The 22,745-nt window shown below is 42.3% G+C and overlaps 1 non-coding gene across 1 annotated transcript; it reads right to left on the reverse strand.

The window, feature by feature from the left end:
* Positions 1–17,650: 17,650 nt before the first annotated feature.
* Trnas-cga (transfer RNA serine (anticodon CGA)) lies at positions 17,651–17,725 on the reverse strand. The gene has a single exon. It is a non-coding gene; the product is annotated as a tRNA-Ser (tRNA).
* Positions 17,726–22,745: the final 5,020 nt, after the last annotated feature.

Here is a 22,745-nt window from a genome sequence, read left to right on the forward strand (position 1 = left end):
TGGTACCGGGGTTGCGCAGACAAGAGCTTTCAAATGCCCCCATAAATGAAAGTCAAGAAGGTTGCGGTCAGGAGAGCGTGGAGGCCATGGAATTGGTCCGTCTCTACCAATCCATCGGACACCGAATCTGTTGTTGAGAAGCGTACGAACACTTCGTCTGAAATGTGCAGGAGCTCTATCGTGCATGAACCACATGTTGTGTCGTACTTGTAAAGGCACATGTTCTAGCAGCACAGGTAGAGTATCCTGTATGAAATCATGATAACGTGCTTCATTGAGCGTAGGTGGAAGAAACTAAAATGAGCTCTAACATGGAAATTAAGCGTTTCCGGACACATGTCCACATAACATCTTTTCTTTATTTGTATGTGAGGAATGTTTCCTGAACGTTTGGCCGTACCCTTTTGTAACACCCTGTATATATATATAGACAGCTGCTAGGTGAATTGCTTTTAATTTACAATAAATTTTGGTCTTTCAGACCGTCTTCAGGCACCAAACGTTCAGTTACATGTGATCATATTATGATATCCAAACATTTATAACAAGTCAGGCCGTGTCAGAAGTTCCATAAACTATAATTTCAATCAAAATCTCACCCTAGCTGTCTTTAATTAGCGACAGGAACTGCTCATATCCGTCTGACACTACTTCTGTAATTCCCCCTGTAACATATGTTATAAACATGTTTAAATCATCATGGGAGCCCATTTACATTGTTGTGATATTTTTGTATCTAAAGATATTCTGTAGCCTACGCTGCAAACTAGTTCTGAAATAAAAACAATTAACCTAAGAGCTGTCTGAGTATGTATACGTACCAAAGAGTTTAATGCCGCACTTATTAGCCCTGGATCGTCACTTAATAAAAATAAATCTTGCGAATCGAAACATTATTAACACTTGTTTGATGTTCATCATTTTGTCCAGGTTTCTCAGAAGTCCAGAATCGCTGATACAAGAGAAACAGTTGTGCGCCATTTTTCCAGTCAGACCATATAAAGGTGTAAGCATCTGAGGAGAATAATTATTCTTATAGCGGAATTATGACAGGGAGAGAAAGCGCATTCGGGAAAGGTTGGATTAAAACTTCCTACCTTGATATAACAGCTTTAAGCTGTCGTGGCTCTCCTTAAATCACTTCAGGTAAACGTTGGGGGCTGTACCTTTTCGAAACGGCTCGGCTGATTTTCTGCCCACATTCTTACCCCCCCCCTCTCTCTCTCTCTCTCTCTCTCTCTCTACATCTACATCTACACCTACATCTACATCTACATCTACATCCATACTCCGCAAGCCACCTGACGGTGTGTGTGGCGGAGGGTACCTTAAGTACCTCAATCGGTTCCAGTCTCGTATTGTTCGTGGAAAGAAGGATTGTCGGTATGCTTCTGTGTGGGCTCTAATCTCTCTGATTTTATCCTCATGGTCTCTTCGCGAGATATACGTAGGAGGGAGCAATATAATGCTTGACGCTTCGGTGAAGATATGTTCTCGAAACTACAATAAATGCCTGTACCGAGCTACTGAGCGTCTCTCCTGCAGAGTCTTCCACTGGAGTTTATCTATCATCTCCGTAACGCCTTCGCGACTACTAAATGATCCTGTAACGAAGCGCGCTGCTCTCCGTTGGATCTTCTCTCTCTCTTCTATCACCCTATCTGGTACGGATCCCACACTGCTGAGCAGTATTCAAGCAGTGGGCGAACAAACGTCCTTTGTTTTCGGATTGCATTTCCTTAGGATTCTTCCAATGAATCTGTCTGGCATCTGCATTACCAACGATCAATTTTATATGATCATTCCATTTTAAATCACTGCTAATGCGTACTCCCAGATAATTTATTGAATTAACTGCTTCCAGTTGCTGACCTGCTATATTGTAGCTAAATGATAAGGGATCTATCTTTCTATGTATTCGCAGCACATTACACTTGTCTACATTGAGATTCAATTGCCATTCCCTGCACCATGCGTCAATTCCCTGCAGATCCTCTTGCATTTCAGTACAATTTTCCAATGTTACAACCTCTCGATATACCACAGCATCATCCGCAAAAAGCCTCAGTGATCTTCCGATGTCATCCACAAGGTCATTTATGTATATTGTGAATAGCAACGGTCCTACGACACTCCCCTGTGGCACGCCTGAAATCACTCTTACTTCGGAAGGCTTCTCTCCATTGAGAATGACATGCTGCGTTCTGTTATCTATCGAACGCCTTGCGGAAGTCAAGAAACACGGCATCTACCTGGGAACCCGTGTCTATGGCCCTCTGAGTCTCGTGGACGAATAGCGCGAGCTGGGTTTCACACGACCGTCTTTTTCGAAACCCATGCTGATTCCCACAGAGTAGATTTCTAGTCTCCAGAAAAGTCATTATACTCTAACATAATACGTGTTTCAAAATTCTACAACTGATCGACGTTAGAGATGTAGGTCTATAGTTCTGCACATCTGTTCGACGTCCCTTCTTGAAAACGGGGATGACCTGTGCCCTTTTACAATCCTTTGGAACGCTACGCTCATCTAGAGACCTACGGTACACCGCTGCAAGAAGGGGGGCAAGTTCCTACGCGTACTCTGTGTAAAATCGCACTGGTATGCCATCAGGTCCAGCGGCCTTTCCTCTTTTGAGCGATTTTAATTGTTCTCTATCCCTCTGTCGTCTATTTCGATATCTACCATTTTGTCACCTGTGCGACAACCTAGAGAAGGGACTACAGTGCAGTCTTCCTCTGTGAAACAGCTTTGGAAAAAGACATTTAGTATTTCGGCCTTTAGTCTGTCATCTGTTTCAGTACCACTTTGGTCTCTCTCTCTCTCTCTCTCTCTCTGACAGAATCCACGAAGCCAACGAGGCGCAGCAGTTTCTTCTTTTGTGACTAACCGTTCTATATTCCGCCAGCTTTCGGCAGTGACGTGTGAAAAAGCTGCGTGCGTTAGTTCCAGTACGTCGGACAGCTTAAACAGTCTCGTTAATGCTGGAGCCAAACCCCGCAGCTTGTCTCCAGATAAGTTCTGTTGGTTTCATATTATAATGGTACAGTAGCAAATGTAATAATGTATTTGTATGATGTGCTCGATGCTGTGAAAATGATAGCCCTTCATGTTTCTATGATACTTATCTACCTCTTTGGTATAAAACGAAGAACATAGTCCAAATTAAGAGGATTTGGATTTTCATATTTGCCTTAAAAAATTAAATTGTTATGTTCTCTTAATTTAAACAACTTTTATGAACAATCTTTCATAAATCATCGATATTTAAGAATTTGTATTTGAAATAGAGACAGAAATTTCGCGTCCAGTATGTAATTAGAAACAAGAAGACGTGCATTATTCATAAAAAAAATGATGATGAGGAAAAGAAAAAGGATGCTGGGGAGATCTCGCACGAGTAACCCCATTTACTCCGCAATCCATTACGCTGCCGACTGCGCTACACGTTTAATGTAGGTTTTTGTGTCAACTGCATTATATACCACGCTGGGAAAACTTCAAAGTCGATTGCCTCCGTAAATTTATGAGAAACGTTATGAACAGCTATTTCTCGGCACTTTTTAACAGTGTTCCACGCGCGTGTTTCACTACGGAACAGAATGTAGCCTCAGCCATTTTTGTAATGCGCAGTAACAGCGCGACAATCAGAGCACAACGCTGCAGAGGCTGTGACTGTACACGATTTTTGAAGTAAAAACTGCGTAGCTAAAGCGTGATTAACCCTCCGCTGGTAACATGAATAGCACTGATTGGTAACAGTGGTAACTCATCACTCCAATGTTTTCATTTGTAATTAGTTTAAACACTATAAAACTTTAAGAGTGAAAATTGGTCCATTGTTAGGTACTGACATTCATGTTAACATCTAAGCACTTTAGGGTAATTTAATACCGATTATGAGGACATTGTGCTTAAAGAGCAACAAGATATGCAAATTTCTTTTATGTGATCATAGTACGACGGCGTACTACATTTTGCACAAGTTGTTTTCACTTTTCTGCCTTTATCTCTAGAGCACCAAGGACATCTTGCTTATTTCTGCAGTTTTGTGGGTCTCTGTTACTGGATCTCGAAGGGCCTTTTTTCCTCTTGCTTCTCAGAGGTGATATACTCATATTTTCTAACAACACCCGTGACAAATTATTCCGTAGACGCCACTGTGTGTGTGGTAAAGGAAGTTTAGATCAAAGACTGATCAGAAAATCTTTTCTTCTGTTGCTGTGATTTTACTAAGAAAATAATAAAGAATAGAAGGTAGCCAGCATTGCGTACCACTTGAAACACAGTATGCCGTACCATTTTGTGAAATACATCCATTCGTCCTTGGATACTATTATAAAACTCTACGATCTCTGGTTTCTTTGTTGCCTGATAAACATCAGGAGCAATTTGCAAAGTAGGCAAAAGTGCTACAGATTTTCCCTTTATAATCCAATTAAGATCTCAGAATTATGTTCTGATTGTACGAGGGTAAGTCAATTGTTATCCGCAATTTAGTTACGTTTTTGTTTAATTTGGTAGTACTGTCGTTTTACGTTGATGACGCATGCTTTGTTTATTTGCTGTTATATCTTTGCAAATTCTGCTAGGTTAGGCCGGCCGCGGTGGCCAAGCGGTTCTAGGCGCGAAGTCCCGAACCGCATGCCTACTGCGGTCACAGGTTCGAATCCTGCCTCGGGCATGGCTGTGTGTAATGTCCTTAGGTTAGTTAGGTTTAAGTAGTTCTAAGTTCTAGGTGACTGCTGACCTCAGATGTTAAGTCCCATAGTGCTCAGAGCCATTTGAACCATTTTTTTGCTAGGTTAGTTTCGTTATCGCTGCCGTGCTGCTAATCAAGGCTGCTCCGCTGTATATTTACACCAAAGAAGAGCAACGACCAGTGGTCCGTTTTTTTGTGGTCGGAAGGCGTATCAGGGGCCGAAATTCATCGAAGACTTTCGGTACCGTACGGGAAGTGTGTTTTGCCACAACGAAGTGTCTACGAATGGACTGAAAAATTCCGAAATGGTCGCACAAGTGTCCCGGACGACCGTTTACCTCCACAAATGAAGAAACCATTGAGCGGTCACGTGAAATGATTCTCTTAGACAGACGATTAACTATTGACGAAGTGGCACATCGTCTCCAAATTAGTCGCGGTTCTGCCTACGAAATCATTCACAACAGACTTGGGTCTCATAAAGTTTGTGCAAGATGGGTCCCAAAACAACTCACACAATTGCATAAACAAACGCGCTTGGACATCTGCAAAACCATCATGATCGCTATGGTAACGTAGGGGACAACTCCTTAGACAGAATCATTACTGGTGACGAAACATGGATCCATCATTACGAGTCGGAGAGTGAACGGCAGAGTATGGAATGGAAACATCCAAATTCGCCGTGCAAGAAAAAGTTGAAGACCCAACCGCCCGCAAGAAAACTGATGCTTACGGTTTTTAGGGACGCACAAGGTCCAGTACTGGAACATTATGGGGATAGGGGCACATCAATATACAGTGTACAGTACAGTGTGATGTTTACTGCCAGGCTAAAGCCTGCAAATCGAAGCAAACACCGAGGATTGCTGTCAAAAGGTGTTGCACTACAATGCCCGTCCGCATACTGTTGCCCACACCATTGAAACGCTCCAGAAACTCAAATTTGAAGCACTGGATCATCCTCCATACAGTCCCGATCTTGTCCCTTGTGACTTGTTTGGGCCACCCGAACAGGCATTAAGGGGCCGTCGATTTGCCTCGGACGAAGCAGTGAAAGAAGCGGTGCATTCCTGGCTCGCAGCTCAACCGAGAACCTTCTTTTATGAGGGTATCGGGAAGCTTGTACAACGATGGACCAAGTGCGTTGAAGCACAAGGAGACTATGTCGAAAAATGATGTTCTTGTAAGTTTCCTATTTGATTACAATAAAATTTTATAAGTACTTTGCGGATAATAATTGACTTACCCTCGTATTTCTAAATTATTTTTCTCCCTTGGATGTAAGTCATATTCAATGCTATCGTCGTTGTCTTTCTCCAGAACACTTCTCACAAAGTCCTCAAACCTTGAATCATACACATTTACAGATTACGTAGTCGAAAAGCCTATGAAAGCTAGTAAAATATTTCAACTGAGTAAGCGGCAACTGGGTGACACACAATCCCAAGGATTATTTGGTCTCATGTAGCAGCTGAAGGCAGTTGATAAACAGCTTGCTTGATCAGTCAACAACGACAAAGGAATAGATAGGTGTGTCAGAAAAGTGAAACCATTGTAGCTAACTTTAAAAAAGAAACAAACTGTCGCTGGAGTGACTTATCACCCCTGTTACCTTTGGAGGGTTAAGAAAAACGTTGATGGCTGTTAATACATTTGAATATCTTAATGTTTCATTTAACCTAACATAGTAATAAGATATCTAATACATAAGTAGGACCTACTTCCTAGAGCGTAACACTACCGGCTTCTGACCAATCATCGGATTTGTGTTTGTCTACATCAGGTTTATTCTTATGATGAACGGATTATAGCAACAGCATGCATCAATCGTCCAACGCTGCCAGTCGCATTGCAGTCACATGGAGGCGTCAACAGAAGAGCAAAGAGGTGTTGGTTGCTTTCTGACAGCGGAAGGATTAGGAGGAACGGACATTCATCGACGAATGTCACAAGTGTACGGCGAACACTGTATGCCCCTTGCAAGGGTCAAAGCGTGGCACAAGCGCTTCAGGGAAGGACGGATGCCGTTAGCCGATGATGCACGGTCTGGAGCATCACACTGCATTACCGATGACATCGTCCAGCTGGTGGATGAACTCATTACCCAGGACCGCCTTGTGCAGAGAAAGCCGTAGCCGCCGTGGTCGGATTGAGCGTCGGAAGTGTTCACACTTACATGAAGGGACGACTGCACGTGCGCAAAGTGCGTGCCAAATGGGTGCCCCATGTCTTCAACCACACCACGAGGCCTGTCGAATGGCCCACTGTCTTGCTCATCGCAGCTCTATGCTCGGGAAGGGAATGCGTTCCTGGCACGAGTGGTGGTTGTAGATAAGTTATGATGCCATCACATCGAACCAGAATCAAAATGACACAGATTCCAGTGGAAGCATCCAGGGTCACCACGACCAAAAAAAGCCCAGACCATCCACACGAGTGCAGGAAAGGTTATGCTGACGTTCTTCTTTGACCGGGATGGCCTCCTCCTGATTCACTTCCTGCAGCACGGGACAGCAGTGAAAGCCCAGTGTTACTCGCAAACCTTGACCACTCTTCACCAAGCTGCAGAAATTCAAGTGGAAGGTTCTCGGCCATCCTCCATACAGTCCGGACGTCTCTCCCTCTGATTACCCCATTTTTGGTCCCCTAAAATGGCTCTGTGGGGAAAATGATTCACCTTGGACGACGACGTCCAGCTGTACGTGCGGAACTGGTTAGCATCACAGCCCAGGGAATTTTATGAGACTGCCATTCACCGCCTTGTGTCACAGTGGGACACGTGTCTCAACAGGCGGGGTCAATACTTCTAACATACATTTACTGGTTTCTGTAATTGCGCCCCCGGCTCGTGTTTCCTTTTTTTTTTTCTTTTTTTTTTTTCGCCCCTTATATACAGGGTGGTCCATTGATCGTGGCCAGGCCATATATCTCACGAAATAAGCGTCAATCGAAAAAACTACAAAGAACGAAACTTGTCTAGCTTGAAGGGGGAAACCAGATGGCGCTATGGTTGGCCCGCTAGATGACGCTGCCATAGGTCAAACGGGTATCAACTGCGTTTTTTAAATAGGAACCTCCATTTTTATTACATGTTCGTGTAGTACGTAAAGAAATATGAATGTTTTAGTTGGACCACTTTTTTCGCTTTGTGGTAGATGGCGCTGTAATAGTCATAAACGTATAAGTACTTGGTATCACTTTTGTCCGTGGTATTGCAGTTACCCCCCCCCCCCCCCCCATGAACCATGGACCTTGCCGTTGGTGGGGAGGCTTGCGTGCCTCAGCGATACAGATAGCCGTACCGCAGGTGCAACCACAACGGAGGGGTATCTGTTGAGAGGCCAGACAAACGCGTGGTTCCTGAAGAGGGGCAGCAGCCTTTTCAGTAGTTGCAGGGGCAACAGTCTGGATGATTGACTGATCTGGCCTTGTAACACTAACCAAAACGGCCTTACTGTGCTGGTACTGCGAACGGTTGAAAGCAAGGGGAAACTACAGCCGTAATTTTTCCCGAGGGCATGCAGCTCTTTTGTATGGTTAAATGATGATGGCGTCCTCTTGGGTAAAATATTCCGGAGGTAAAATAGTCCCCCATTCTGGTCTCCGGGCGGGGACTACTCAAGAGGACGCCGTTATCGGGAGAAAGAAAACTGGCGTTCTACGGATCGGAGCGTGGAATGTCAGATCCCTTAATCGGGCAGGTAGGTTAGAAATTTTAAAAAGGGAAATGGATAGGTTAAAGTTAGATATAGTGGGAATTAGTGAAGATCGGTGGCAGGAGGAACAAGACTTTTGGTCAGGCGAATACAGGGTTATAAATACAAAGTCAAATAGGGGTAAATCAGGAGTAGGTTTAATAATGAATAAAAAAATAGGAATGCGGGTAAGCTACTACAAACAGCATAGTGAACGCATTATTGTGGCCAAGATAGACACGAAGCCCACGCCTACTACAGTAGTACAAGTTTATATGCCAACTAGCTCTGCAAATGACGAAGAAATTGAAGAAATGTATGATGAAATAAAAGAAATTATTCAGATAGTGAAGGGAAACGAAAATTTAATAGTCATGGGTGACTGGAATTCGGTAGAGGAAAAGGGAGAGAAGGAAACGTAGTAGGTGAATATGGATTGGGGGTAAGAAATGAAAGAGGAAGCCGCCTGGTAGAATTTTGCACAGAGCGTAACTTAATCATAGCTAACACTTGGTTCAAGAATCATAAAAGAAGGTTGTATACATGGAAGAATCCTGGAGATACTAGAAGGTATCAGATAGATTATATAATGGTAAGACAGAGATTTAGGAACCAGGTTTTAAATTGTAAGACATTTCCAGGGGCAGATGTGGACTCTGACCACAATCTATTGGTTATGATCTGTAGATTAAAACTGAAGAAACTGCAAAAAAAGTGGGAATTTGAGGAGATGGAACCTGGATAAACTGAAAGAACCAGAGGTTATAGAGAGCTTCAGGGAGAGCATTAGGGAACGATTGACAGGAATGGGGGAAAGAAATACAGTAGAAGAAGAATGGGTAGCTCTGAGGGATGAAGTAGTGAAGGCAGCAGAGGATGAAGTAGGTAAAAAGACGAGGGCTAGTAGAAATCCTTGGGTAACAGAAGAAATACTGAATTTAATTGTTGAAAGGAGAAAATATAAAAAAGCAGTAAATGAAGCAGGCAAAAAGGAATACAAACGTCTCAAAAACGAGATCGACAGGAAGTGCAAAATGGCTAAGGAGGGATGGCTAGAGGACAAATGTAAGGATGTAGAGGCTTATCTCTATAGGGGTAAGATAGATACTGCCTAGAGGAAAATTAAAGAGACCTTTGGAGAAAAGAGAACCACTTGTATGAATATCAAGAGCTCAGATGGAAACACAGTTCTAAGCAAAGAAGGGTAAGCAGAAAGGTGGAGGGAGTATATAGAGAGCCTATACAAGGGCAATGTACTTGAGGATAATATTATGGAAATGGAACAGGATGTAGATGAAGATGAAATGGGAGATATGATACTGCGTGAAGAGTTTGACAGAGCACTGAAAGACCTGAGTCGAAACAAGGCCCCGGGAGTAGACAACATTCCCATTAGAACTACTGACGGCCTTGGGAGAGTCAGTCCTGACAAAACTATACCATCTGGTGAGCAAGATGTATGAGACAGGCGAAATTCCCTCAGACTTCAAGAAGAATATAATAATTCCAATCCCAAAGAAAGCAGGTATTGAAAGATGTGAAAATTACCGAAATATCAGTTTAATAAGTCACGGCTGCAAAATACTAACGTGAATTCTTTACAGTCGAATGGAAAAACTAGTAGAAGCCGACCTTGGGGAAGATCAGTTTGGATTCCGTAGAAATGTTGGAACACGTGAGGCAATACTGACCCTACGGCTTATCTTAAAAGCTAGATTAAGGAAAGGCAAACCTACGATTCTAGCATTTGTAGACTTAGAGAAAGCTTTTGACAATGTTGACTGGAATACTCTCTTTCAGATTCTGAAGGTGGCAGGGGTAAAATATAGGGAGCGAAAGGCTATTTACAATTTGTATAGAAACCAAATGGCAGTTATAAGAGTTCAGGGCCATGAAAGGGAAGCAGTGGATGGGAAGGGAGTGAGAAGGGTTGTAGCCTCTCCCCGATGTTATTCAATCTGTATATTGAGCAAGCAGTAAAGGCAACAAAAGAAAAATTCGGAGTAGGTATTAAAATACACGGAGAAGAAATAAAAACTTTGAGGTTCGCCGATGACATTGGAATTCTGTCAGAGACAGCAAAGGACTTGGAAGAGCAGTTGAATGGAATGGATAGTGTCTTGAAGGGAGGGTATAAGATGAACGTCAACAAAAGCAAAACAAGGATAATGGAATGTAGTCGAATTAAGTCGGGTGATGTTGAGGGTATTAGATTAGGAAATGAGACACTTAAAGTGTAAAGGAGTTTTGCTATTTGGGAAGCAAAATAACTGATGATGGTCGAAGTAGAGAGGATATAAAATGTAGACTGGCAATGGGAAGGAAAGCGTTTCTGAAGAAGAGAAATTTGTTCACATCGAGTATTGATTTAAATGTCAGGAAGTCGTTTTTGAAAGTATTTGTATGGAGTTTAGCCATGTATGGAATTGAAACATGGTCGATAAATAGTTTAGACAAGAAGAGAATAGAAGCTTTTGAAATGTGGTGGTACCGAAGAATGCTGAATATTAGATGGGTAGATCACATAACTAATGAGGAGGTGTTGAATAGGATTGGGGAGAAGAGAAGTTTGTGGCACAACTAGACTAGAAGAAGGGATCGGTTGGTAGGACATGTTCTGAGGCATCAAGGGACCACAAATTTAGCATTGGAGGGCAGCGTGGAGGGTAAAAATCGTAGATGGAGACCAAGAGATGAATACACTAAGCAGATTCAGAAGGATGTAGGTTGCAGTAAGTACTGGGAGATGAAAAAGCTTGCACAGGATAGAGTAGCATGGGGAGCTGCATCAAACCAGTCTCAGGACTGAAGACCACAACAACAACATTGCAGTTCGATGTTGTTCGCCATTGCGTTATCCAGTGATATGGCACAATGATAAAACACATGACCCGCACTCGGGAGGACGTTGTTGTTGTTGTGGTCTTCAGTCCTGAGACTGGTTTGATGCAGCTCTCCATGCTAATCTAGTTCGGGAGGACAGCGTCTCAAATTATGGTCTTGACCTCGGGATGGAGTTGATCCGTGGTTTTCTTAAATCACCACGGTAATGCATGCCCTTTTTTCTACTTCTCCCTTCCCCAAACCAAGCACGTTTCCTGTCTCTCATTTCCCTATTGCTTTATATGCAGGGTTTCGTGATGTCCAATTTCTTTGCGTTCTGCACACGGTTGTGACGTGATCTGTAATTCGCTTCATTAGCCTAAATATTCCTGTTGAAGTTAAAACTGTGCAACTTTGGAATACATAAGTCACGTGCTTCTGAGGAACTTTTTTTGTCTACGAAAATCATACTTTGGAATACATAAGTCCCATACTTCTGAGGAACAGAGAGAAAGAATTAATTTTTTTGTCTACGAAAATCAGGCAGTCAGATTTCAAGTTCAAGATAACGTTTTTGTTCTTTTCCTGTGTAATCGAGATGTGGTGCTTTATCTTCAAGAAATGCACCTAGTCTAAAAGTTCTTTCGGTTTAAGCAGCAAAAAGTCCCCAGTGTTGTGTGGAATAATTGCGTATTTAAACATGCAGTAGTAGTTTATAGGTTACATATATCAATTTACAGAATGTCAAGAGATTAAGAATACGCAACTGAAATTTTCCGTCGTTGCTTGACAGAACATGGTAATCATATATTTGCAAACTATTAGAAAGTGTCAAGAGACTAACTTACTGATAAGGCGCCAAAAAACCAGCCGTTAAGTGACATTCTCGCAGCATACATTATTTCCGCACATATTGTTTCGAATGCGTAAACATTCATGTTAGCCTTCTCTTGCGCAGTGAAAAGTGATGGAAGTTAAAGAAGTTTTAAACACATACGACCGACTCCCCGATTGAGTGATGTAGATCAGTGGTATCCAACTTAACCGACCCACGGCGTCAGTTCATTCGGCCCGCCGAATGTGCTTGAATTTGCTTCATAAACGTATTTAACACGAGACGTAACTGCCTCACTGCTGGTGTTACTAGGTCTGCATGCAGCCGTCAAGCCTGACGTTGGAGCTTCTACAGTAGGTTAACCACCCAGACTGGAATTTTTCAAGCAGCACATGGCCACCGTCACGAGTACCTTCGTTTATATTTCAGCAAGTCTAGAGTTCCATCTCTAAATTTCACATCCTAAATATGGACCGCGAAATTTTTGTATACAAGGATCTAGGGCGTGTTCTCGGGTCATGTTGCGCACAGACTCAGTAAAATCCCCTTTTATCCCGTGTGTAATTCATTCAGCCACATGTACTCAATCACCGTCAATTCCAGGCATTTCTTGACGGAATAGATTGTGAATTCTGTGACTTATCTTATCACACAGCAATGACGTGGCTCAGCTGCAGTAAAGTCCTGTTTCAGTTCTACAAGCTCCGAAACGAAATAGATGATTTATCACTGAAAAATAAAGATAATCCACAGCTGTCAGATCCTGCCTGGCTCTCAAAGTCATCGGATGCCGCCTGAATGAACTGAACTTGAAACTTCAGGGAAAGGATAACCTGGCGTTCTATACAGAAACTTCACAATGTTTCGGAGAAAGCTGTCATTGTGTGAAACACAACTGGAAGGTTAAAATTTTTCTCGTTTTCTTTTCAGAGAGTTCTGTGCTTCAATCCCCGAAGGCGTCAACCATTATTTTCCGAAAAATATTATTCATGACTCGAAGCTTTTTTTTGAGTGGTTTTCACGTCTTGACAACATTCAGACTGACGACTCTTCTATTCAAGAATCGATTTGATTGTAACCATGATGTTGCAGCAGTTGAACAATGTTCGGAGCTCACTGATTTTCAAGCAAATGCCTTGTTGAAAGATAACGCTGCTTAGTGATGTAGAATTTCCGAAACTGAAGAAATGGCCGGTTGCTTTGAACAACTTAGTCTTTGCATCCATACTCAGAAATGAAGTATCTAACGTCGACATGTCGAACAAATTGACTAACGTACATTTGAAACCAGTTACCTCGACTGAATGCAGCAATACCAAACCATACTATATCTAGAAATCCAAACGCCAGTTTCACAGATATAATCAACTTTTTTGCTGCATAATTTGAGAGATTCAGGTATGAGTGCACTAGATCCGGTTTACCTACCTTTTGCTAACATTGCCTTCTCTTTTAACATTTGTAGTAAATAAATAAATTTCTTAGTTGTCCTTTTTTATGCATTGCATGTCATTCATCCATGATTATCATGGAATGCTGAATTTAGTTTTTCGTCTTTTTTCCCAAGAGCTTTAATTCTAGCTTTTAGGTACCTTACAGAATGATGATGCGGCCAGCTGTGAAAAAAGTTTGGTGACCTCTGATGTAGATGAACATAGCAGAAACCCCAGTAAACGCTAGCTTTTGGGTACTGTACAGAAGGATGATGCGGTCAGCAGTAAAAAAGTTTGGTGCTCTCTGATATAGATGAACATATCAGAAACCCCAGTAAACGATAGATTCCACCAGTGATCAAGCCATAGTTGTTATGTGGAGTGGGGACCATTTGTTTTACGACATAGCTGCGACAAACTACTCCAGCACAGTCGTTTCCGCTAAAACGTTCTGCAAATCGTTGATGGGAGTTTATTTTATTTAAATTTCTCTTACATCCTGTCATGGTTTTGTGCATAGAGTTCTTTTTACATCATAGTTAATTAAATAATGACTAATAGCAATCATACTAGAGTTACTACTAATGATGTTGATGCTGCTGCTGCTGATAATAATAATAATACTAATAATAATAATAATAATAATAATAATATACTAGGTACGAAAATGATATGACAGAGAAAATTCTGAGAGCGAGAATTTAAGATAGATTGGACAATGAAGTTCTTCTGGGAAAAAGGGAGTTTAGTTGCGATGGGTAAGATGTGCGTACAGAACAAAGGTAGGCTCTGTTATTTTGCCGCCGGCCGAAGTGGCCGCGCGGTTCTGGCGCTGCAGTCTGGAACCGCGAGACCGCTACGGTCGCAGATTCGAATCCTGCCTCGAGCATGGATGTGTGTGATGTCCTTAGGTTAGTTAGGTTTAACTAGTTCTAAGTTCTAGGGGACTAATGACCTCAGCAGTTGAGTCCCATAGTGCTCAGAGCCATTTGAACCATTTTTTTGTTATTTTGCCAGATATGTCATTAGCTAGTTTTTGAAGGTGGAAATGTTATTTTGTTTTGTGATGCAGTGAGGGAGGTCACTCCAGAGTCGGGTTTCTGCTATGAAATAGGACTTAACTGAAGCCAGCTGAGGGACGGACGGAGAAGAACAATTTTGATTGGGAGTGTATCTTTCGTGTCGTTAGAACAAGAGCGCTAAGGTCTAGGAGAGATGTAAGAAACTGCGTACTTTGATAAGACGGTAAAAGAGGCACAGTGCATGGAAATCTTTGCGCTTGCCTTTCGTAGCAAGGATAGCTGCGTTGAGAAATGTGATCAAAAAGTTAGACGACGAACCTCGCAGAATGAGTGACACGCTGTAACGCGACAGAGGGAGTAGCCGTTTGGCTTCGCCCTCTCACCTAGTGAGTGGACAAGGGGCCAGGCACACGGGGGAGAGGGGTTTGATACTTATGGTAAGCTCCAATGTTAGGCGCTTTATGGAGACCCTAGCAATATAACGTCTAGGGCGGGAAAGAAATACAATATGCGCTCGTTATATGCCCCAGTGCCCTGATCTGAGATGTGGAGGCGGCTCTGCCTGCAACTATTGAGGATGGAGGATGCAGTCATCTTCAAGTTCTGGTTCACATCGGCACCAGTGTCGCTTCTCACTTGGGTTCAGGGCTCATTCTCAGTTCGTACGGGCGTAAGGCGGAACTGAAGAAATCTGCAGGCCTCGTTCACCGGTTGTAAGGATATTCCCAGAATTGATGGGGGTCCTTTGATTTGGAGCGTTTCAGCCAGAGGATCCTCCTCGATTTTGCGGCAGTATTAATTGTAATTAATTGCAGGGGTGGGGAATCGTATGATTCCCCTCGATAGGCCGGGGTGCCCAACTCAGAGGAATCAACTACTCGCGTAGTAGAGTACTTGTGGAGTGCACTTATTTTTGCGCTAGGCGGTAGTTGGAAGCCCTATGATAAGACTACCTGTTGATATTCAGAAAGCTACAAGGTACACACACTTGCAGAATTTCAACAGTAAATTGCCGAAGCATTCGTTACAAAGTCTCTCAATTCACCGCTCTCCAGGAAAGCTGTCGTGTTCAAATTATATTCTGAACAGAGAGTTCGATGAAACCCTAAGTAGAAAGTTCGGAAATATTTAACGTATCATGGAACGTATATCGAAACGACAGGGCAGACGCCGGGGGGGGGGGGGGGGGGGAGTATTTATTGCAGTCGGCAAAAATATTACTATCGAGGTTGAAATCGAGTCTAACTGCGAAGTTATGTGGACGCGTATAATCGACATGATGAATTCCTGTTAATCATCCGATATTTTTACCGGCTTCCCTACTAAGCCGTAACAGTTCCAAAATGATTCAAGGAAATTCGCCGCTGAGTAACGCATATGTGTTAGTATTAGTTGGAGGCGACTTTAACCTACCCGAGTATGGACTGGGAAGGAACGTCTTGGATTTATTGCAGGTGGTACGGACAACAGGCTTGAGAATGTAGTTGTGAACACATTTTCCGAAAACTTGCTTCATCTTCTATCGGATAACTCTCACGCAATGGAAATATTTTAGACGTTGTAGCTACAAACGAGCCCGACCTTACCAACAGTGTCCGCATAGAGACAGGGATTAGTGATCGCAATGTAATCATAGCGACGACGTTTACTAAAGTTAATGAATTCATTAAGAAAACTGGGAAAGATATATGCTGGACAGAGCAAATAGGTAGCTATTAACATTCTACTTAGTGGATCAACATAATTTTCTTCCAATATGATGGACGTAGAAGCATTATGGACAAAGTTTAAATTGATAGTAAATCGCGCTTTGGAGAAATATGTGCCGAGAAAGTGCATAAAGGACGGAAAAGTCACACACTGTTTTTATAAAAATATACAAAACACGCGTTGAAAATCAACATTGTTTCACTCTAGGTTCAAGAAAGAGCACACAAATATCGATAAGTAAAAGTTAGCTCGGTCGTCTATGAAAAGACCTGTGCGTAAAGCATACAGGAACATCCATCTTCATATGTTAGCGAAAAGTCTTGCCGAGAACCCAAGAAAATTCTGACTCGGCATAAAGGATCGAGGGCAGCTTCTGTTCAGTCACTCGTCAACCAATGAAGTGAGTCAAAGAAGGCAGCGTAAGAAAAGCTGAAGTTTTAATCTTCTCGCTTAAAAAAATATTCACTCTGTAGCATTGTTCAGTCATACCATCCTTTGACTGTCGCATAGATCCCCGTATGGAGGAAACAGAAATACTTAGCGATGCAACAACAGACTGTTAGTAACAGCCGATTGATCAGCCGGGTGTTTTTTTCGTTCAGTCGGCATTTCCAGTCGAATGAAACTGGTCTCCGCAGAATGTATGTATATTGCAGCATATACGAGTATTTATATTTTTCAGTCACTCTCCTGGTTTAGAGTGGTTTCGCTTAATGTGAGAAAACCGACTGATACAAATCACTGACAGTTACATAGTATATGAATGTTGTCACTCATTCTCGTGTTACTTGCGTCTGCTACCAGTTAATTCACAGCAATATATTAATGTTTTAAATGATGAAATAGGACTTACTATATTCAGTACAGAATTAAATGAATATGTATACTGTTTGTTTCAGCTTTGGCATATCCCTGAGATGTCTCACGTATCCCCTGAGGTAGGCCCACCCTCCAGGGCTATGTGTACCCCTGTTGAATACCATTGCTTTAGACGAACTAATGAAAGCAATACAGACCTGTTTCACACAGAAGGGTGAATGGAACACTAAATGGTGATGTCAGTTGAAAGAACGAATATTTGGTTCAGCCGACAAAAAAATTAAACTCGGGTCTTACTTGAAAATAAAGAATGAATAGTTTACTCATAAGCAAAACTACAACGGACTGGTTGGACTGTTTTCTTTCGGTTGCTCCCACTGAAGTGTCTAACTCAAAAGAAAGAATGAATAATTCAATCTGTGGGCTCTTGCCCACTCGTCTCGTATAGGGTGCTGAAGGGATGATGCGTTCTTAGAATGCTATACATCAATTCAAGCAAATAATATTAGTAGTTTTATTTCAATAAAGCAGATTGACAATAGAATAAAATTTTCACTCTACAGCGGAGTGTGCGCTGATATGAAACTTCCTGGCAGATTAAAACTGTGTGCCGGACCGAGACTCGAACTCGGGACCTTTGCCTTTCGCGGGCAAGTGCTCTACCAACTGAGCTATCCAAGCACGACTCACGGAATTCTTGAGAATATCATAAGTTCGAATATAATAAATTTTAAATTTTCTTGGAACAGAAAAGCTTCTCTACATATCAGCACTGATTTGCAAAGCACCATTCATGCGAAATTCAGCTTACCTTTTCTGGCACGATATCATGCGAACCCTGGGTGAAGGGCAACAGTTCTAGTTCTCCGGAAAGCGTTTGAGACATTTCCCCACTACAGACTGTTTACAGAGGTCCGAACTTACGGAATAAGTTATCAAGTGTATGAGTGGCTCGAAGACGTCTTAAGTAATAGAAACTTGTACGTTTCCTAGGACGGTGGTGTTCATTAGAGACAATAATACCGTCAGGAATGCCTCAGGCAAGTGCCATAGGACGGCTCTTGTTCTCCATATAGGGTGTCCCAGGAGGAATGGTCAGTATTCAGGGATGCGACAGGGGCCAGCATTCGAAGCAAAGAAGTCAAATGAACATGGGCTCTTATATGTACACTTTAAAGAGTTATTTGCACTACGTCACCTCCGATACTGCGGAATAAATATCTACTGAAAGTTCTTTGCTTTCCATACTTTGAGAGATGGTATTGCAGACCAAAAGAATTTTAAAAAAAGTTCAGTAAACACGGGCTCTGAAGTGCTAACCATAGAGCGATGAGCACAAAATACACTTCTACTGAACAAGTGCTCATAGCTCATGCATTTTTGAGCCCAAGTTTGTCAGACAATTTTTTGTATTGGTCGATGCTACCTCTTCTCAAAATATAGAATGCAAAGAGCTTACGGTAGAAAAGTGTAACTGTATCGAAGATAAAGTGCTTATAGCTCTTACGGTACGAGTTTTAGAGCCCGTGTTTACGAGTACTAGACTGTTTTGCTTTGAATTGTCGTTCCTGTCATATCTGTGGATATTGAGTATTTCTTCTGAGACACATAGTATCTGTATACACAAATGATCTGACGGATCGGGTCAGCAGCAATCTACGACTGTTGTTTGATGACGGGAAAGTGCCGTCGCTGGGTGGGCGTAAGAGGATACAGGTCAACAGAGGCAGAATTTCTATTTGTAGGTATGAGTGACATCTGGCACCGAATGTAATATATATATATATATATATATATATATATATATATATATATATATATATATATATATAAAATAAAGCGAGTTAATGTAGGAAAATCAGTCCCGTAATGTTCAAATACCTTATTAGTTGTGTACTGCTTGTCAATGTCACACGGAGTAAATACGAGGGATATTCAATAAGTAGTACAACTCATTTTTTGTCGGCCAGTTTCTGTTGAAAAATACGGAATTCGTGGTGGTATAATGCCGCTTCAGCCCCTGTAGAAGTTCCGATAGTTGGTGACATTATACGTAGCCTTCAAAATGGCGTCTGTAACGAAGGTACGTTCCAAGCAGAGAGCTGTCATTGAGTTTCTTTTGGCGGCAAACCAGAACCTCTCTCATAGGTGCTTGCAGATGTCTAAGGAGACCTGACAGTGAACAAAAGCACGGTTAGTCGTTGGGTGAGGGGTCTGTCAAATCGAAAGGTCGCGCAAACCTGTCCGATAGCCCGCGGTGTAGGCTGGCCGCACACAGCTGTGTGTCCTGCAGTGTTGGAACGTGCGGACACCCTCAGAGGTAATCGATTACACACGAACTCTCCTTTTCCATGACAACGGAAGGCCTGACAAGTCTGCGCACTCGAGAGGAGCTCACAAAACTTCATTGGACTGTTCTTCCTCATTCACCCTACAGCCCGCTTCTCGCAATGTGTTTGGCCCTGTAAAGGATTCACTTCGCGGAAAACAGTACGTGGGTGATGGGGAGATTATTAGTGCAGCAAAACGTTGGCTCCGACGTCGACCAGTAGAGTGGTACCGTGCGGGCCCTCCCAGTAAGGTGAAGCAAGGCCGTCACATTGAACGGAGATTATGTTGGAACAGTAGGATTTTGTAGACAAGAGACTGGGGAATAATATGGAACATTGGTATCCTGAGTAAAATTAACGTGCTTCCCGAAAAAAATATTGCATTACCTGTTGAACGCTAGGCGTATTGTTGCAAAGCGATGTGAAATGGAACGAGAACGTAAGTTTGGAAGAAGGGAATATGAATGATCGGTTTCGGTTTATTGGAAGAATTCGAGGAAAATGTAGCTGATCCATAAAGCAGACTCCGCCTAGAACACCAACGCAACTCATTCTTCAGTATTGTTCGAGATGTTTGGAATCCATACCAGGTCAGATTAAAGGAAGACATCGAAGCAATTTTAGGGTTCGTATAGAAGCGCATAGACGATCTTTTTCCCTCGCCCCATTTGCATGTATTTTAATTGAAGCACTTCCTGGTTGGAAAAGGAGTTTCCTAAAAAGTAGCTTGTATTTTTCCTTTTACTTCACTAAACGGCTGAGACTAATTTACTTTTCACACCTAGTTTGTTTTACAAGATGTTTTGAAACTTTACTGGCATTTGCATTTTTCATGTCTTAATTTGTAAACTATGACACTGACAACTCACTTCATGGAGAGACTGCTCTAATATGTACATAACATCAAATATTACAGAACACACTTTTATTAAATTAATAATTAGAAAAGCTAAGGTAATACGAAAAATATTAGAAAATGCAGGTCGCAAACCAGCGCACTAGTTACATCTCGCTTCGTTACTCAGCACATCTATCCAGTACCCCACCGTGAATGCATACCATTTGTAACCCCTTTTTTTTTAAATTGTACCTTCGATCTATCATTATCGTACATTAATTATAACAAGTCGTACGAATACCGAAGCGTTTACGAGAGCTCCTCAGTATTTGAAACAGCATAGGACGTACGTTACAAAACTCATCAAAAATATAGAATTTTAATTAAAACGACTAAATGTAATATGGCATCTCACACTTCTCAGAATCCGATACGACCACGAAAGTCGATAGACATCCCAAACGATCGAAACTGGGTATATACACATGATAATGACGTCACGGAGAGTATCACCGCAGTGAGCCTATCGTCCTCGCTCCCGCCCGCCCCCCTCCCCCCCCCCCCCCCCCCAACACACACACACTATCGCCGCGCTAACAAGCTTTAGGTGATGTACGCGAGAAGTCAGCGGCCGTGTTATAGGAAGGCACGTGTCGCCAGCGAGCGTCTGTAGCTGGCAATTAATTGCAAAAAGATTTGCAGGTCCCTTGAATGTAGAACTGGTCTCTACAATTGGAAAGATGCACAAGTGACTCACATAAAAACAGGCTGAAGAACTGATATGCAGATCAAGTCCTACGTCAACCATCAGTATTTACAGCAAATATAATATTATGTACTCTGACGTGAAACAGATTTTGTACCAAAATGATCTTCGTGGAAATCATCCATAGATTCACCCATCATGTGAAACCCAATTGATGCTCATAACACATATTATCCTAAGCCATGTATGGAGATGATAAAATTTCTAGGCGTTTCTAAGGAGAGTCATTCCTGCGATGTTCGAATACACCATTAATGGAGTGCTATTCTATAGTCACGTCGATTAAATGTGTAGACATAATGTTGCGAAACGATACGATAAGGTCATTTGTAGGGAAGAGGAGCGGCCGACTACGGTTTATTGTGAGAGTTCTGGGGAAGTGTAGCTCATCTTTAAAAGAGAGAACGTCAGCTTAAAGGAGGACATCGAAGCAGTTTAGAAACGTGCTGCTAGATTTGTTACCGATCTGTTCAGTTAGTAAGACACCACAGTTTCCGGAGGGGCATACTTTCAGTCTGGAGGCTGTTTTGATCTTAGTATGCTGCTTTTGCCTGTCAGGATGTCTGTCATAAGTGGTAGTTATCATTGTGCGTCGGATGTACAGAAAATAGGTTTTGAGGTTTTGATGTGACTATCACTCCCTAGTATCACGTTGTTTGCAACGTTAAATGTATACAGAAAGTACTGTCGTAGAATATACGTCGGCAGAGTTCGCGTCGTGTTTTCTCGCGGAGAATACAGCCGTGGTAGCAGTTGACATTTTCGGCGGTAGCATCCTCTCTTAGCGATGACAGCATTGGGGTGTTTGGCACCTTGTCGACGGCTCCGCGTACGCTAGGATAATCCCCTTCGGTGCCCTCGTTCTCTGCGGCTACAGTTCTAACCACCTGTCCGCCAATGAAGACCCTTGTGCTTTTTCCTTTAGAGTAGAATGCAGCAGAGCCGATAATACTCGAGCTGAAACTGGTGAAATGTAAATATCCGATACTTTCAGTAGTGAGACCAGCACTGACACATTGTAATTCTAGAAGGTGAAAATAAAAATAGTCTTGTTCCTGTAATTTCTACCCTCCCTGTACGTATTATTGGGAATTAGCACCCTGAGAGAACATCTGTTTTGTCACTGTACGTTAATGGTTACGGCATTGTAACCTCTGTGCAAATAAATGTTTCCTTGTTCCCATCCGCTTGTGTTACTATGGGCAGCAAAAATGGCTTTAAATTTTTTGCGACTTCTCCTCCTGTGTGACCGGCGTCTGTTGACCTAAAAATAAGAAAGAACAATCGCATGGTCGCCCTAATTTGCTTTTGCTATTGTTCCATTAATTTCTTTAACGATATTATACTTTGTCAATCTTACACCAAAGGCTTACCACGGATCCACTTGGCACAGTACTTAAGGTACTGGACTTGTGTTCGGGAGGCCTTTCGTGGGTTCCCTAAATCGCCTAAGAACGCTGGGATGGTTGTATTACGGATTACAGGGTTGATTTCTTTCTCAGGCCTTTTCCTGCTTGAAACTGAGCTCCATTTCTAATGGCCGCATCCTTGTCAAACGTTAAAAACACTTACCTTCATTCCAGTATGCTGTGGCTGGGTGATAAAATCTCTCCCCATCTTAGGACATCCGATCCACTCTGCCATCACTATGACGAACTCTGCAATCACTATGACGAACCTCCAGGGATGAAATACAATATTTACAGCTCAAGTTTTAACAGACATTGTTTTGTATTTTTGACTTGAAAGGAAGAATTTAACATTTTGT

This window comes from Schistocerca serialis, chromosome 1, assembly GCF_023864345.2.
Source record: "Schistocerca serialis cubense isolate TAMUIC-IGC-003099 chromosome 1, iqSchSeri2.2, whole genome shotgun sequence".
NCBI classification, from domain to species: Eukaryota; Metazoa; Arthropoda; class Insecta; order Orthoptera; family Acrididae; genus Schistocerca; species Schistocerca serialis.